Source organism: Mustela nigripes, chromosome 2 (assembly GCF_022355385.1).
Source record: "Mustela nigripes isolate SB6536 chromosome 2, MUSNIG.SB6536, whole genome shotgun sequence".
Lineage (NCBI taxonomy): Eukaryota > Metazoa > Chordata > Mammalia > Carnivora > Mustelidae > Mustela > Mustela nigripes.
Window position 1 is genome coordinate 56,224,905 of NC_081558.1, and position 16,346 is coordinate 56,241,250.

The 16,346-nt window shown below is 51.0% G+C and overlaps 1 protein-coding gene and 1 long non-coding RNA gene across 5 annotated transcripts in view; one reads left to right on the plus strand and one right to left on the minus strand.

Annotated features, from left to right (window-relative positions):
* The window catches only part of FBLN2 (fibulin 2), an 84,183-nt gene that overhangs the window by 58,521 nt on the left and 9,316 nt on the right, over positions 1-16,346 (minus strand). The window lies entirely within an intron of this gene.
* On the plus strand, positions 578-6,444 carry LOC132009902 (uncharacterized). Its single transcript, XR_009402086.1, has 3 exons — positions 578-870; positions 3,994-4,145; positions 6,365-6,444. It is a non-coding gene; the product is annotated as an uncharacterized LOC132009902 (long non-coding RNA).

The window sequence follows — 16,346 nt, forward strand, 5'->3', positions numbered from 1 at the left end:
CCGTGGAGGCTTCCCTGCTCCAGCAAGAAAAGGGCCCCAATCCCAGTGAGAACCGCCCTCACCCTGCCCTCCCTTCCCAGACACCGGCTACTTCTCCACCCACCGCAGTGAGGCTGAGCTATTGTTTGCAGTGGCTTTGCTAAAATTGTCTGGCTTTCTAAAAAGGGGGGTGGGGGATGGGGAGAAAAAACAATAAAGTGGCTTCTCTAGCATTTTAAGTACTTGTCATTTTAAACCTATAAATATTATAATTTCAAACATTTCAACATTCAAACAATGTAACAATAACTTCATAAAAGTTTCTGAGAAGAGGAGAGAGGGAGCAGGGAGCAGAGTCACCACTGTGTCAAGAGGAAAGCGGCTTCAGGCTCAAGCATCCACCCCGCCCCAACCCCCTCCCCCAAGCAATGCCCCGGACAGGGCTAGCAGACAGGACTGGAGTGGAGTGCAAGGACCTGAGTCGAGGAGGGCAGTGACAGTGACTCAGCACCCAGCACAGCGAGACAAGGAGGTCGGCCTCTGCCAGCCAGTCAACCAGAACGGACTGAACAGGTCCTATGTGCCATGCACCTCTAGAATTGGGGGCTTCTCCAAAAATAAGACAGCTCCATGGCCATTCCACCAGTGCAGAGTCTCTGATGTGGGGAAGCAAGTAATACACCCACAGCAAAGCCCAGATGACGAATACCCGGCAGTAACAAGGACAATGAAGAAATAAATGACAGAAAGCAAGGAAGTGGAATAGGAAGTGACTAGGGCTGCGGGAAAGCCCATTTTAGCCAGGATGATCAAGCAAGGCTTCTCTAAAGAACTGCCACTTCATCTGAGACCTGAGTGAATCAAAGGAGACAACCACGTGAATATCTTGAGGTAAAGGCCCATCTGTAGGCCACTGAACAGCAAGTGTAAAAGGCCTGAGGCAGGATGAGCAGGTGGGAGATGAGGAACAGCAGAAAGTTACCATAGTCTGGGAGAGCCAGGGACCTGGAAGGATGGAGCTCTGGCTTCCCAAGGCAGGGGAGGCTTCCAAAGGAAGGCCTGCAGAGGTGATAAAGTTCTAGAACCTAGGTGAGGTTCGGTGGAGTAAGGTCCAGAGCCGATGACCAAGAAAGAATTCTTGAGAGATCTTTGGTGCAAAATGGTGGTCTATTAAAGCACGGGGACAGGACCCGTGGGCAGAAAGAGCTGCTGCCTGGGGTTGTGAGGGATGGCAGGTTATGTACCCTGCGGTTGGGGGAAGGTGAGGAAAAGGGAGATTTCAACGGAGCTTTCATATGCTAAAGAGGGCCTACAAGGTGCAGGGATACGGGAAGTCTTGCTGCTAGATCAATGTTGTCTTTTGGCAAGCCATTCACATTTCTGTTATCAAGCGTCTTTTTTCGTGAGATTTGGGTTTAGAAGAAATTTAACTTTATTTAGGGCTTGAGGAACTGAGTTATTTGCCTCTGGAAATTGGGCTATTGCTAGATAGCTTCTTTGTTGTAAATCTCTAGGACACTGGTAAACCAAGGGAGACTCCTGGCTTGCAGGACTGTGATCTCTGCAAGTTAACTATTTGCTTTTCCTTTAGGGCAGCCAGGGGTGGCTGAGGAATGGCACACATATTACTGAGGGGAGTAGGTGGAGAGGGGGTGCAAGGTGCCAGCTTTTGCTTTGTCCTCAGTCAGCCTCCTGCTCCCTCATCAGAGGGATGTGCAGCCCAGTTTGGGACACATCAAATTTGAGAAGCCCAAGCAAAGTCCAAATGAATTTCGTAAAGATGTGGAAGGACACCTTCCCCATCCCCCAGCTAAGAAGCCATCTCAGGAGGTAGGTTGGTGGGCATCTAGGAGAATTGGGGCCTGTGATCCCCCCTGACCAGGTCAACGACCCTCTACTTGGAGATGGTGGGACATGAAGGCCCGAAAGCAGCCCGAGTCCACTCTAAATAGTGTCATTTAAGAAAAAAAAACCTTTACAAACCAAGAGCCAAACCTTTAACAATGCATCCCCAAGATGCAAATATGCCCACCAGGCTGGCAGCCTTCTCCCAGAGGAACTTTGTTCCCAGTCAGCCCTGCCACACTCCATTCCACCTCACATTCTCCCACAAGTTGGTCCCCTAGTTCCTCTCAACCCCCTGGGTGCCCTGGCCTTGGACCTTCCCCACCCCAAGCATCATATTCTGCCTGCATCGAGGTGATTCTAGATCTTGGGTTCACCCATCACCCTAACCCGAGGCCCTGGCTTTGTGTACTCATCTGCTGTGCAACCCTGAACAAGGCTCTTGTCCTCTCTGAGCCTCGTTTCTGCATTTGTGTACCACGGAGAGGCTCCAGCATACCTCGGATCACAACAGAGGGCCTACGGGTTCTGGAGTTTTGTCAGCCAACTCTTGTGTTTTGCTTGTCCCACACAGTGGGTTTTAGTCTTAAATTAGTTAACCAGCCTTTACAAACTGGAAATGTTCACATGAAAATTCAGGTTTCTAAAAAAGAAGAGAAAATTTCTCACTCCTCTTGAAAACCACCAAGCCTGAGCCACACTGAGATAATCACACGGGGTATGGGCTCCTGCTCTCCCAAGAGCCTATGTAGCCTTATCGCTGACTTACACATGGTTGGGTGTGCTTGAATTCAGGGTCCCCCCAGCTCCACTGTGGTCTCCAGCTAGAAGAATGGAAGTCTAGGGTGCATGACACACTGCACCAGAGCCTTCTGGTGCTGTCTGAAGGGTGGGACAAACGCAGATATATTCAGAGAAGGTGGCCCACTGGGGAGGGTCCTGGGCCCCTGAGGGTGGCTCACCTGGAGAAAAGCAATTCAGAAAGCCCGGGTCCATCTCCACGGCCACTCGGGGCAGGGCAGGACCTACAGGTGTGTATGAAGGGTGGAGGGGAACAGATCTCCACAGAGCTCCATAAGGGCAAAGCTCTCTCCAGGTCAAGCATTAGACCAGGCTGCTAGGGGGAAGAGGTGAACTCCCTGTCATTGGACATAAGCAAGTGGGGCTGGAAACACACAGGTGAGAAGTTGGAGGGCCTAATCTCAACATCGCTGGTTCTCAGATTCAGACATGTCCCTCCTGGAGACTCCAGCTGCTATTTTCCCATGGCCCCCACAGCAAGTGGCCCCCTTCACACCTGGCTTCTGCAGACATCCCCCCCCTTGCAATCTAAAAAGAGGAGCCACAAAGGGGAGGGGCTGAGAAATGGAGGCTGACCTCCCTGCAGGGGGGAACCCCAGCAGCCAGACTGTGGTCACAAACAAAGAACCTCCTGCCAGGCTGCCCAGTGCTGGCAGGCTGGGTCACACATTCCCAAGGTGGGAACTTTCCAGGGAACAGGGAAAGGCAGTTAAACCTGCACAGCTTCTGCCTTGCACCCATCCCACTGGCAAGCTGGCTAATAATGTATGTACATTCACAATAACAAAACTGTGATTATGACAAGGCCGACTGCCCCGTGTGACCAGGGAGCGGACACCTTGGAGAGGGCTACCTATGCAGTCATGTCCACAAGCATATGCCACGCACACACGCTGCGTCCCCCTGCCAAGTGAGCTATCCAAAGAAATCTACAGAGATCCACATGCCCATAGTGGTCACTGGGTACTCGTCCAGTGGTAGGTGGGGACCGAGCAGGCGCAGGCCCTGATGCTGTTCCCTGTCCTAGATCCACTCCCCGCCCTTCTCCTCCACCCTGCTCTGCACCTGGGAGGCTGACCTCTCCAGCCTGCATCCCGGAGGATCCTGCACCCCTCAATGGCAGCCACTGATAGGAGATCAAAGGGTGTGGTATCTATTCCCCACCTCCCACCCCCCTTCCCCCGAGGGCAGGGGTTGGTGATGGCTGCCCCTCCAGCGACGGCTAGGACTCCAGTAGGGTGACCCTACTGTGTTCAGGATTTCATCCCCACCCCTGCAGGCCCAGGGTGCTAAGGGCTCCCCACCCACAACCATGACTCCAAACATGTCCCCTAGTTCCCCCCAACTCTGCCCATATCTCTTTTCTAGGTATCTTCATTAACCACTCCTCTCGATCCCCTTTCCTGCTGGGACTCTGCCAGACACATCCCTGTGAGGACCCCAGAGAATGCTAAGTCCATGATGTGCTGTGCACAGAGCAACACGGATGGACCTTGAAACTAGAACACGAAGTGGAACAGGTAAGAAATAGAAAAAGCTAGCCCAACACCATTCATGTGGAGTAAAAATACACATGCCCAAAGTAAAACACACCATTTGCAAAACACAGGGAAACAGATACACACTGAGCAGAGCTGGAAGTCTGCCATAGTGGGCAAATGGAATGGCACGGGGAACAGAGATAATGGGAATAAACCGACCAATAAAATAAAAGCAGGACCCCGCAGAGACCAAGATAATAGTGTGTTATTAGCTGAGGAGTGTAATTAACTCAACTATGAGTGCCTGAGGTCTAGCTGAAGGAAAAAAAGAATCCCATGTCCTAACAGGGCCCTTCTAGAAGCAGGAACCCCAGCAGCCTGAGGGAGGATTCAGGGCGGGGGTTCTTCCTGCACCCAGCTCCATGGTGAGGGGGGCATGGCCACATGACCACTCCCAGCCCATCCACAAAGCTCATCCCCCCTTCACTGCAACTGGTTGAGGGATGGGCCTGGGGAGTCATGTAACCAGTGAGACTCAGAACTCCCAACTGCTCCAAGTAGGGGAATTTGGCAGTGGGGATACTGAGCTGCCTGTACGAGGCCTGGCAACTTCCACCTGGGTCTCTGAGGGCACAGAGTCACCAGGAAAGGCATGTAAGCACCCTGATGGTGGGACCACAGGAGCCCAGCATCCATTCCTCCTGGTTGCAACCCTGGGTCTGTGAGTCCATTCTGGAGGCCCCCATCCACCCGGAAGGCCAGGTGAACACCACTGAAGGAGCCAAGGCCTGCCTAAATTTCTGACCAACTTCTGTTGACTGTTGTGACTGTTGTTGCTCTCAGCTGCCAGGGGTCGGGGATGTTGGTCACAGAGCGATAGGTAACCAAAACCACTGGGATCTAAGCAGACAATCTGGCTGGGGGACATTCCACAGGACACATGTCACCCACAGCTTCAGCACATAGGAAAAGCAGACAGAGGAGAGGCTGCTCTAGACCCACACAGGTCTGAGATAAAATAGCCCAGTTCGTGTGGGGCTCCTAATCGGCCCCAGTGTGAACAAACCAATAAGCCAGCTAGCTGTCTCTGCTCACTGAAAGGTTCCAGGATGGCCTGAGGACCAGCCGATCATTCTGTGAGGTGTGATGGCCACCAAATACTTTCACATTTGTTTATTAATCCTTTATTTAGCCATCATGCCTATGAGATGCCCTGACATATTTCAGCATGGATAGCAGTCAAAAGCAAAACATCCAAATGTTTGCAACTGTCGAATCTAGATGATGGCTGCCTGATGTCCTTTCTGGTATTCTGGGTTTCCGTCTGCCACTCCTCACAATAAGCAGCCACTACGGGTGTGGAGGTGGGACTGAAGGCCAGGGAGCCACCGACACTCATATCTGGGAGTGCATCCAGCTCCATGGAGTGAGTCCCTGAATTCCAGAACTGGAGGTCCTGGAGCAGGCTCCAGGCAGGACCAGCAGGCTGGTCAAGGTCACCATCCAGGCTGCTAATAGCTTTGGTCTTTTGTTAATGGGACACCTGCTGTGGGCGGGGGCAGTGGGGATTCTGTGGTAGCCTGGGCTCAGGTTCTCATGGATGGGGGTGGGTGCACACTCAGGAAGGGTCTCTTCCCAGGAAGCATCCCCCCAGAGACAGGGCCTACTCTCCTCCCCACCCCCCACCCCAGGGTGCAGGGTGTGGACCTCGTCAGGGAAGGAGATCTCTGGCATAGCAAAGTCAGAGGTGCTTTGGGGTGCTGCTCGAACCTCAATGACCCTCCCTTGCTCTGGCTACAAGCTCCTCTCTCCACCGCCCTCAGGACTGCCACCCCAAAACTCAAACACGTATCCCCGCAGGAAGGTGCCACCACCTCCCACAGCTGCCATCCAGAGCAGAGCAGGATGAGAACTTTCTGGGTTGGCAAGGCCATGCTGCAACCCCTCCCCACATGGCCCCAGGAGACCCAGATTCATCACCAGTGCTGTTATCGAAAGTGGGGTCTGGCTTCACATAGCATCAAGCCACAAGATAAGGAAATGCTTCCCTTCCCCAGTCCTCTGATCGTTCTGATCCCGACAAGAACAGGCTTGCCAAAGAGAGCAAATAAAAAGACAAGACACGCAGTTATGGGGGAACTTCAGATAAGCAATGTGCAAATGTTTAGCATAAGTACGTCTTGCACAATACAGGGGATGTACTTAGACATCGTGTATCTGAGATTCCAATTTAACTGGGCATCCCACATTTTTTACAGGGCAACCCCAGACAAGAGGAAAAGCTCAGGTTGATGCTGGTATGGCTTCAATACTTTCTAAATATTTGCAGGGGATCTCTCTTTTAAACAAGTCACATCTATAACAAATCACTGGGACTTTCAAGCAGCAGGGGAAGGAAAGAAGAAATAAACATACAAGGCACTTGTAGACACACCAGTCACAAACATGTGAGTCATCAGGACCACCTGGGCCCTGCTCCTCCCAGAAGCCTGCCCAGAACAGCTGCCCCCTGCTCCCAAGTCCAACCAGAGGCTGCTCACAGGGCACATCTGGGGGTCACGTGTCCTCTTGAAATCAGTTGCTGATATTCTAACCTTCCAATGTCATTAATGTAGCATCAGTTTAGTGGTGTAACATTTAAAATCTGAACACTTTGCACTGAATAGACCCAATCATCTCAAGGAAAACCAGAGGATAGGGCCTACCAGCAGAGCCCCTCTGGTCCACGGTGAGTCCACGTTCACTCTCCACTGGCATCACTGGTTCACTGTCTCCTTGGACCCACTTGCGCCTTGGGTTTCTCTTATCTACGCCCAAAGGAGGGAGGCCCAGAGGAGGTGGGAGTTTCTGCTCCCTCCTGCCCGGCGTCCCCTCCTGAATGTCCTAGTCTCCTGGGTTAGGATCCCTCTTTTCTCTAAGTGGCAGACAGTGGGAATTTTGTCCCCCTGCAAGTGCCTGCTACTACCCAAGTGGCCTAGTAGACAACAGTGTATTGGTCCTATCCGATTCCAACTGCATCCCACAGTTATACAAGATACACAACACAGGGGGGAATATGGGAGTTACACACTGTCATAGATGGTGATGCCCAGAAGCAGAACCTGACATGGGTTCTCGTATATGTGACTTAGTGGGGGACAAAACTTGGCAAAGAGGTTGTATTGGCTAGAGCCCAGCATTGGCCTGATTCCTGGGGAGCCCTGCAGGGTGACCAGTACCCCAGGACTTGTCCCACTTAGGGACCTCCGTCAGTCACTGGCCAAGGACCACAGTGGGGTGAAGAGGTAAGGATTACTTTCCAGGCATGTAGTGGGAGGCAGTGCCTGTTGGCCAAGGGCAAGCGGCTGCAGAAGGACATAGGTGGGAGCCATTAGCAGCCAACACCTGAAGCATCTGGGGGATGAGAGGGTCCAGATGGGACACCAGCAGTGGCCACAGTGTCTCTCACACACAGGCACGCGCGCGCACACACACACGCACACATACAAAATGCAGAAGCCAATGAAACAGTATAGTCCTAAAAAATGTCCCCAAACCTACCTTTAATTTATAATTCAGTCTGAGATCACCCCAGGCTCAGAAAGGTAACAAAGTATATACTAAAAATAATATTTGTACAGCCATGCTCATGGCAGCATTATTCTCAATAGCCAAATGGCAGAAACAACCCAGGTGTTCCCCCCAGCAATGAGCAGATGAATAAAATACAGTCTACACCTACACTGGAATATTCTTCAGCCTTAGAAAGGAAGTTCTGACACAGGCTACAGCGTGGACAGATACTGCAGACAATGTACTAAGTGCCACGAGGCAGGCACCACAGGACAAATCCTGTAGGTCTCACGTGAGGTCCTTGGAGTCATCAAGTTCATAGAGACAGAAAGGAGGGTGGTGGGTGCCAAGGGCTGGGAGGTGGGGAGCTGTTTCCTGGGGAGAGTTTCAAGTTTGGGAAGATGAGGAAGTACTGGAGATGGGCGGCGGGAAAGACTGTACTACAGCGTGAATGTGCTTAATGGCACCAAAATGTCCACTTAAAAGTGGCCAAGATGGTCCATTTTCTATTTCATGTATTTTACTACAATAATGAGTAAAAACACATGCACTGCGGAGCCAGAAGTGAATACTAGGAAGAGCACAGAGAGGGGAGGAAACAAGGTCCCACACTGAAGGCTCCACAGGGAACAAGGGCTGCCCCAGATACTTCCCCCTAGGTTGTAAGCTTCCTGGCAGCCAAAGTCAGAAGGGAAATTAGAGGATGACCCAGAACTCCTTGTCTGATCGGAGGAAGTCATCTAGTTCATCGGGAAAAATAAACTTGTTCTTGGCACAAAATGTGAGTGGGAATTATAGCTGTTAGTTAGGTTCATGCTCAATGATCACTTCCTTGGTGCCAAGGGAATGCCAAACACCAGACCCAGGCTTTCCAGGAAGGTTTATTTTCTTTTTACAATCTTATTTATTTGAGAGAGAAAGAGGACAAAAGCAGAGGTGAGTGGCAGAGGCAGAGGGAGAAGCAGGCTCCGTACTGAGCAGAGAGCCTGATATGGGGCTCGATCCCAGGACCCTGAGATCATGACCTACACCAAAGGCAGACACCTAACCAACTGAGCTACCCAGATATCCCAAGGTTTATTTTATAAACCATGGTCTGCAGATAGGGAACCTCAGGCCCAGACAGAGGGCATATCACCAGTAAGAGGAGGCATGGAGATTTGAACCCAGGTCTGTCTAGCCAAGGGAGTACAGCCAGAGTCCTTCAGCTTCTAGATATTCATCACACACCTGCTACCTAACACCTCTTTTTATAGGTGCTGGGATGTGGCAGTGAACAAAACCAACAAAGGGGCAATGGGGCCAACACTGGTGGAGGGAAGAGACAGGGAACAAATGAATAAGAAGGTAATACGGGTGTTGTGAATAAGGGGGATTGGAGCACTTCTTTGTCAAGAATGGTCAGAGCAGGGCACCTTGGTGGTGCCGTCAGTGAAGCATCTGACTCCTGGTTTCGGCTCAGGACACAATCTCAGGGTCCTAGGATCAAGCCCTGCAGCAGGTTCCATGTTCAGTGCAAGTCTGTTTGAGATTCTCTTTCCTACTTCCTCTGTCCTTCCTGCTTGTGCACTCTCTCCTTCTAAGATAAATCAATAAATCTTTAAAAAAAAAAAAAAAAAAGGAATGGTCAGAGCAACCACATGGAACAGGTGACATCTCAGCTGATAATTGCCAGGGAAAAATGTGGTGGCCATGCGAAGATTTGGGGAGTGGCATCCAGGCAGCGGTAAGATCATGTGCAAAGGCCCGGGGGCAGGGACCAGCTTGACACATTGTGGCTGGTATGCAGGGAACAAAGCGAGCAGAAGATGGTAAGGTGAGAAGCAAAAGGAGAAAAAAAAATGAAAGAAGAGATGTGAAAATCAAGGAGAGAGAGAAGCTCCAAAGAGGAGGTCCATCAGTCCCCCATGTGCAGTGCCCCAGGGAACTCCACAAAGCATCCAGTACATTTAGCAAAAACTGTTCCAGCAGGGTAGTAGGGGTCACCACAAGGTCCAGCATACTGGGAATTCAAGAAGGAACTACAAGTGGGGCCCAGGTGGCTCAGTCAGTTGAGCATCCAATTCTTGATTTCAGCCCAGGCCATGACCTCAGGGTCCTGGGATCTGGCCCAGCATTTGGACATTCTCTCTCTTCCACTCTCTCTGCCCCTCCCCCAACTCACACTCTCTCCCCCAACCCCTCTCCAAAAAGAAAAAGAAAAGAAAAAAAGAAGGAACTATAGACATCCTTTCCAAGGAGTCCAAGGAAGATTCCAGTCCATAAAGTCTGAAACAGGTAAAACCTAAACAACATCATATAGGGATCACAAATGTAGGAGACAGAACTAAAAAGCCAAGCTGGAATGGCCACCATAGAGGTCTGGTGATGAGTACCTGGTGGGTGGAGGGACACAGGTAAGTTTGATGGGAGCTCCTGGGTGTGGGCGCTGTCCTCCTGATACCCCCAGGTAGTGGTCACTCAAGGGTATGCTGATGTTTATAGACTTTCTTTTATGTATGCTTTTTCACAATAAAAGAGATTTTTCTAAAAATCTCTTCTCTAAAAGAAAAGCCAATTATAGTAGTCCAGGAAAAGAAAACAAGAGCAAGAAATGGTGTTGGCCGAAGAAATGGGAAGGAGGGGAAAGATGAGAAAAGTAGTCACAAATTACTGAAAGAAAGTGGTCACGTTTGGCTTCTGTCTTTAAAGTCTTATTTCCCTTCGTTTCCTTGAGGCAGAAGTCTATGTAATCGCTGGCATGGTTTGTAAGAAGACAGGGCTGGCCATGAGGAGAAGGGTTAGGAGACCAGGGATGTGTTAGGAGATGGGGTCTGGGTCCTTGGTGCTGGGAGAGCCAGACAAGGCTGAAGGCACAGGTAGATGGCTTGAGATCCCCAAGGAGAGGAGAGAAGCTGGGTCCAAAGTACAGGGGGACACTGGGGCTCTGAGCCAATCCTGGGTGCAGAGTGCTAACAAGCATCGGGACCCAGGTGGGACACACAGAGGGGCTGGGAGCCTTGTGTCCTCACAGGCTCACTGGCCCCTGGGGACTGCCAAAGGCATGAGCTCATGAAAACACTTGCAAAATCATTCTTCAAGTAGAACAGCCAGGGTATTTTTCCCCTCCCTGCCCTCTCCTCCCTCAGAAGAAAAAAAAAAAAAAAATGAAATGAGTAAAAAGCTCCTTAAAGCTTGGGTGAGAGTTGACCCCATGTATATAACCATTAATCTCATTACCAGCATAAGCAGGTGAAAAATTACAAAGATGAATGTCCATGACTTATAATCAACCTTTAAGCAAAGAAAATGTTGCTTTTGGCACCAGGAGGGAGCTTCTATTTTCCTTCCCCACAAGTCAAAACTCTGGAAAGAGGAAACACTCCCAGGGAGTAGTGATGAGAAACGGGCCTGCCCACAGCCACGCTGAGCTCACTGCTCTCCCCACCTGGCGTCCAGGGGCCTCCACCCGGCCCCAGATGGAGGGGCGGATGAGCAGCGTCACACCCCTGACCTCTCCCTCTCTCTCTAAAGAGCCAGGCATCTCCATCCAGCCTGCCCTGGTCCCACCCACAGGAGGTTTTTTGGCTGATCTCTCACTCCTGCTCATAATCCTGAATGGTGCCTTAGAGAATCCACGAAAAGCTATGGGTAATATACCCCTCCATCAAAAAAGGGAAAATGCAAGCAAAGCAGGGTAATGGATATGGGGTGGTTTCTGGCCATCACATTATATATTTACCCGCCTTTCAGGAGCAGCCCGGGAGCTTCCTTCTGGGGTCCACACAACCCGTCTGCCCCCCACCCCCACCATCAGTGTTTCCTATTCCTGGATCCAAAACTGAATTTTGCAATGACACGAACCCACAGTGTGTTAAGCTAACCTGGACCAGATTTTCTGTCACTTGCAATTGAGAATCTTAACAGAGATAAGGGCATACACCAAAATCTGTTGTGTATCATTTTAGGAGTCTCACAGACTCCCTAGAGCTCACTCACACACCCCTGGTTGAAGACTCCTGGCCCAGGGACATAGTGGAAACTCCAAAAGAGGCATTCAAAGTCTATCACTACCTAACCCCCACCTATCTTCCCAAACGCTTTTCTCTCCGCTGCCTTCCATTTACCCAATTCCTGATAAACTGGAAGATTCCCAACCCCCGTTTTCCTCATATTGCTAGCCCAAACCAGAGTCCTCCCTTCTGAATCTCTGAAGACCCAAATCCCAGCTCCTACTTTAAGGCTAAGCTCCAAGGGTAGATGGATGGATGCATAGATTAGTGGCGGATGAGCAGTTAGCAGGTGGAAGATGGCTGGCCGAGAAGGCAGAAGGTCAATGAGTAAGTGAACTGGTATACAGAGGGACAGTTGATGAAGAGAAGGATAGAGGAATAGACAGATGGTGAACAAACGATAAACGGGTGAGTGAACAAATGGCAGATAGAGGACAGATGGATGGGAAAGTGGGTCAGTGGATGAAAGGGCAACCAGCATGTGGATGCCTGTCCAATGGATGGGCAGATGGGTGGGTACATAAGTGAGAGGGTAGAAGATGGATGGATGGGAAGGCGGGTTAATGGGTGGGCGTATCACTGCAGGAATGAATGGCTGAGGAGAAGTTCAATGACCAGGCAGGAAATGGGTCAGTGGACAAAAGGATGCAGGCATAGCAGGTGGGTACATAGGTGCGTGAGCAGCAGATGGGCAGGTGGAGCTAGGGAAGTTCTCTTGGTGCTCAATCAGGACTCTTCCCAGACCCCCTGGAAAGCCCTAGAATAAGGCCAAAGGCTCTCTGATAGGCCAGTATCTCAAACAATTCTTGGCCAAACAATTCTTGGCTATTCACATTGAATAGCTTGGAAGCATGGCCATCAAGTCACACTGGCCTGCATTCACAGCCCAACAGAGTAGACTCCCACTATTTGACCACAGACCAGGGACTGGCTCTCTGAACCTCATTTTCCCCATCTGTTAAATGGGAACCATCACGGTTTCCTCACAAGGTACTGTGGGATGAAATAAAGAATTCTCTGCAGAGGCTAGCCCAAGACATGGGACAGTCAGAGCTGACAATAATTTCCATCCTATTAAAAAAAAAATTGTTCTGGGGCCTAGAAAAAGAAAAGGGCAGCCACCTCACATTTTGTAAGACAAGGAAAATCCTGACGCCAAAAGCAGACATGGATACTCTAAGCAGACAGAAGTAGAGGCCAGTTTCATTTACAAATCCTAGCTGCCAGGTCCTAAATAAAATACCAGAAAATTGAACCCAGCAGCCTGTTAAGGGGGATAATACATTCTATACAACAGCATTACTTCAGGAATTCAAGGGTAGTTCAATATTTTAAAAAAGCAATGCAATTCACCAAAAAGAAAAATCGAAGGGGTCACCTCACTAGATGCTGGGGAAAAAAAATTCTATAAAATCTGACATCCTGATTAAAATTTCGGAGAGACGGGCGCCTGGGTAGCTCAGTGGGTTAAGCATCTGTCCTCCGCTCAGGTCATGATCCCAGGGTCCTGGGATCAAGCCCTACATTGGGCTCTCTGCTCAGAAGGGAGCCTGCTTCCCCCTTTCTCTCTGCCTGCCTCTCTGCCTACTTGTGATCTCTCCCTGTCAAATAAATAAATAAAAATCTTTAAAAAAATAAAACAAAATCTCGGAGAGAAGTCAGCTCCTTTTGGTAGAGAGGACTACTTTCCAGGCTTCTATGGAAATGGACTCGCCCGAGTGTTCATGGGAACGGAAGTCGGATGTATGAATGTGTCCACGTGTACACTCTGATGTGAGGGAGAGTGAACGCATTCACATGTCTGTGAACTTTTAAGGGTGTATAATGTGAATGCCTTTGATAGGGGTGTGTGCAAATTTAAGTGTGTATGATTCTGTGTGAGGAGGTGTGAATATGCACATAACACAAACATGTGTGTGCATGTACACGTGCTAGGCCATCCCCCACTGGCGGGCCCCACCCCTCCTGCAGCCCCAGCCAGTGGGTTACTGCTTGCCAAGTCTCCTGAGCTTTCCCCTCTCTCTACCTGTGTCCCTTCCCCTCTGCCCTGACCACACTCTCTCCTTGATGCCCCCATGACTGGTTTCCTGCTCCCCGCCTCAGCCCCACCTCACTCAGAGCTCCAACACAGGCCATCCCGTCCAGCACCCCACCACTCCAGCCTGTGTCAACAGCCCCGCGGACATCACCACACTCGGGGCACAGTCAGTGCCCTGGGGAGGCTCTTTCTGCCATCAACCACATCTCAGAGATCCCATCCTCTGCCTGGCTAGATGGGATGGCCCTCAGGGACCGGGACAGGCAGGGTCATGTCCTACACTTAGGAGCCAACATCGTACACTGATGTCTCCGCCTGCTTGTCTCCCCAGCTGCACTTGATTCTGAGGCAAGGACTCTGCCCTCCTGCTCAGCCTTGACCTGGGGTCTGGGCCACAGCGGGCACTCAGAATGCTTTGGGTGGGTAGGTGAATGAATTAGTGTGCATGGCCCCAGCAAGTCCTAATACAGGACATGGGATGAATTATAAATGTAAGTGCCACCTACACTCATCCCAGAAGGGCCTTTGAGATCAGCAAAAACTTGCCTGAGGTCACCTGGCAAGTCACCGACTGAGCTGGGAGCCCCAAGCACACAGGTGCTCAGAAGCCTTTTCTCATGTGTCACCATTTAGCCTCACAGCTCCACAGGGGGCAAGGGTGGAACAGAAAGGGACTTTCTCAGGGCTTCCAGTGGGGAGGCCTGTGTGCAGCGGACCCTGCCGGGTCTCGCCCCAGCTATGGCATCCCCAACGCCACCTCCCCCCACCCCCCCGCCAGGCCATAACCCGCCCCTGCCAGAGCAGAGACAGACAGTAATCAGGACAGTAATCAGGACGAAGCTCTGGACTCCCCAGGCTCCTGGGCCACTCCAGCATATGACGTTCTGAGAAGGCCTGTTCCATTGGCTTATGGGCCCAATCAGAGCAGCCTCCCAGTCACACCCAGGTAGGGACTCAAGGAGATGATGCAGAGACCCTAGCATGTCACCTGGCAAACAAAAGGCACTCAATACATGTTCAACATTTTAAGAATTTGCTATTCCCAGCTACTCTAAATCTTTCACAGCTCCTCGACTCCACCTGTTCCTTGATTCCCTCTGCCAGGCCCAAATGGTCTCCCCTTATCAAACTCCTATTCATCCCTCAAAGCCCAGCTCAGTATCTCCTCCTCTGAGAAACCTTTCTTCAGAGTTCACAGCTGCCTCTCTCGATCTCCCTGCACTCTGTACACAGAGCCCCCGATTCTGCACAGGGTTTGCAGACAAGAAAGATATAAAAGCAAGAGGGTTAGACCAAACCCACAGAGTAATAGATTCTGCCCATACCCTCGCCACTTGGGACAAGTGTGGTTGGGGTGGAGGTCAAGACCCCAGAGCCCCTACCCCTTCTCTTGACTCAATAGGGAGTCAAGAGAAGGGGTAAGGGCTACCCCAGATGGTGAAGAGCCGCTGTTCCTCATCCTGGAACATGCTAACATTCCCTTTGGGATGGGTTTACCATGTGACCTGGGAACAGGGAAGAAACTGCAGACCAAGTATACAGACCAAGTATACAGAGCAACTCAATGATGCTCTGGGGATCTCCACCTCCTTCTCCTAGCAAGAGAAACCCAATCATCCTCTGGGGAGCCACCCTCTCTTGGGTTACATGGACCACAGGATGGCCATCCCCCATCCATAGGGACCACCACATGGCCCACACTGCAGCTTCTGAGCTCAAAGGAGTGAGCCCAGAGCTGCCGGGCCATGTGACTGCCTGATGGACACACAGACCCAAGGGCATCTTTAGAGCCCCTGGATAAAGCCATGCCTGAAACTGCACCCTGTACTTTTTCGTTCCATGACTTTTTTGTTGAAGTTACACTTTCTCTCAACCTGTGATCAAAAGAATCCTGACACTTGTGATGAAAGTAAGAGTAGCCAACTGTGTTGTGTTGGTTGCTGATTCAACTCTGAGACTGTTGGTCTCTGGAGTTCATAAACTTGGTCCCTGCAGCAAGGACCTCCTGCTGCACTGCTAGTCTGCTTTATGTAGAGCCCATTCTCAGGGACCAGCTGGAGAGAGCTTACAGAGCCCCTGTCACTATCACAACCCTGCCCCCGGCCACAGCCCATTGGCCCAGCATGGACATTTCACCCACGATGGGCCAAACAGAGCTCTTCCCCAGGATTCTGCATTGGACCTAAAAGAACATACAGAGCATCTCCGGGGGGAAGAACTATGAGCCAGGCAGCCTCCAAGCTGAAGGCACATTTAAGTCATTTTGAGAAAATCGCAGAGCTTGCAGAGAAAACCAGAGACAAAATAAAGACGGGGTGTAAGCCAGTCTTGGCTGCATCAGAAACCCTCACTGTAGTTTTCTCTGGGCCAGCGGGGCCTAGTCTCCCCTGACGATGCAGTGGAGCCCCCTGCTTCTCCTGAGTGACATCCAATGAAGCCCGTGTGAAGGAGAAATCACTCACCCCACAGTGGACAGGCCCCATCTGAAGCCCAGCACAGGGGAAATCCCTGTGGGACAGAGCCCAGGGCGTGGGTGGGCCACCGTGCCCTATGCTGAGGCCCTACCCTCCCCATGAGACCCCTGAGATCTGGAGCCAAGAGGGAGGGTCACTAGTCCTACCCCACGCACAGGAAGCCACAGCCATTCCAAGGGGCGTA